The following is a 1846-nucleotide window of genomic DNA, read 5'->3' as shown; positions in this document are numbered from 1 at the left end:
TACATACAGTAGAACACTATAGGTTACATACAGTAGAACACTAGGTTACATACAGTAGAACACTAGGTTACATACAGTAGAACACTATAGGTTACATACAGTAGAACACTATAGGTTACATACAGTAGAACACTAGGTTACATACAGTAGAACACTAGGTTACATACAGTAGAACACTATAGGTTACATACAGTAGAACACTATAGGTTACATACAGTAGAACACTATAGGTTACATACAGTAGAACACTAGGTTACATACAGTAGAACACTAGGTTACATACAGTAGAACACTATAGGTTACATACAGTAGAACACTATAGGTTACATACAGTAGAACACAGGCCTATAGGTTACATACAGTAGAACACAGACCTATAGGTTACATACAGTAGAACACAGACCTATAGGTTACATACAGTAGAACACTATAGGTTACATACAGTAGAACACAGACCTATAGGTTACATATAGTAGAACACTATAGGTTACATACAGTAGAACACTATAGGTTACATACAGTAGAACACAGACCTATAGGTTACATACAGTAGAACACTATAGGTTACATACAGTAGAACACAGACCTATAGGTTACATACAGTAGAACACTATAGGTTACATACAGTAGAACACAGACCTATAGGTTACATACAGTAGAACACTATAGGTTACATACAGTAGAACACAGACCTATAGGTTACATACAGTAGAACACAGACCTAAAGGTTACATACAGTAGAACACAGGCCTTGGCTATAACTGTTGGCTAATATTCATACAGACATCAGCACAACCTTTTCACTACATTTATTGAATTGGAGGGAAAAAAACATCAGGAGGTCCTGTTGTAGCATAAGACCTGGGAGGGACATGAATTTAGCTCGGGAGGGAACGGAGGCTGTTGACAAGGAGTCTGTAAGGCTGGAATATATACTATAACGTGTGTGTCTCTCTCTCTCTCTCTGCCCCCTCCCTCCGCTCTCTCTCCATCCATCATCATCCAGTGACCTCTCCTACAATCGGATCCAGACTCTTCCCAGTTTCTCCGGCTGTGAGAGCATACAGAGGATGTGAGTACCGGCGGTGACGAGACACCACACCGACTGTCGGCATTAATTAACACATAGAAACACGTCGCTGTCGTAACTGTGTAAAGCTGCACTTTAAGGAAGATTCATGTACTTCTATAACGTGGTGGAGCTTCAATTATGTGTTGGCTTGGCTGTGTGTGTGTGTGCGTGTGTGCGTGTGTGTGTGTGTGTGCATGTGTGTGTGCTTGTATGTGTGTTTCTGACTGTGTGTGTGTGTGTGTGTGTGTGTGTGTGTGTGTGTGTGTGTGTGTGTGTGTGTGTGTTGTGTTTGTGTTCTAGTGACCTGCACCACAACGAGATTGAAGGACTACTAGGGAACACATTCCAAGGCCTGCTGTCTCTACGCTCGCTGTGAGTACTGGGTGTGTGTGTGTGTGTGTGTGTGTGTGTGTGTGTGTGTTGGTGGGAGGGGGGTTGTTGGTTTGAATTCTCACAGGCTGGGAACATCGGGGGGGGGGGGGGGGAGGGGGGGAGTGGACCAGAACGCTCTTCCCTCCCACAACAACAACTGCCTTGGTGATGCTTGTGGGATCGTTTGGTTGTACAGTGCCTTTGAGCAAGGCATTGAACCCCCCAAGCGAACTCCCACGTAGAGGGTTTATTTATATGGTTCCACTTATTAGACTGGTCTGACATTTAGTCGGGAGCAGAGGTGAGCAGCGTAATTAAACGAGATCAGCGTTTTTTTTTTTTACATTTGAGAGAAATGAGAAGAAAGTAATGGGAACAAGACTGTGCACCTAATAATGCGAA

The 1846-nt window shown here is 43.3% G+C and overlaps 1 long non-coding RNA gene across 1 annotated transcript in view; it reads left to right on the top strand.

Annotated features, from left to right (window-relative positions):
* The first annotated feature begins 1028 nt into the window (after positions 1–1028).
* LOC311248603 overlaps positions 1029–1846 on the top strand; it is a 10793-nt gene continuing 9975 nt past the window's right edge. Inside the window, exons 1-2 of the long non-coding RNA XR_014620963.1 lie at positions 1029–1072; positions 1373–1444. This is a non-coding gene — a long non-coding RNA (uncharacterized lncRNA). The remainder of the gene's footprint in view (positions 1073–1372; positions 1445–1846) is intronic.

This window comes from Notolepis coatsorum, assembly GCF_963971535.1.
Source record: "Notolepis coatsorum genome assembly, contig: SCAFFOLD_1910, whole genome shotgun sequence".
NCBI lineage: Eukaryota > Metazoa > Chordata > Actinopteri > Aulopiformes > Paralepididae > Notolepis > Notolepis coatsorum.
The sequence above is the reverse complement of the archived record's forward strand: the minus strand, read 5'-3'. Positions and strand labels throughout refer to the sequence as shown.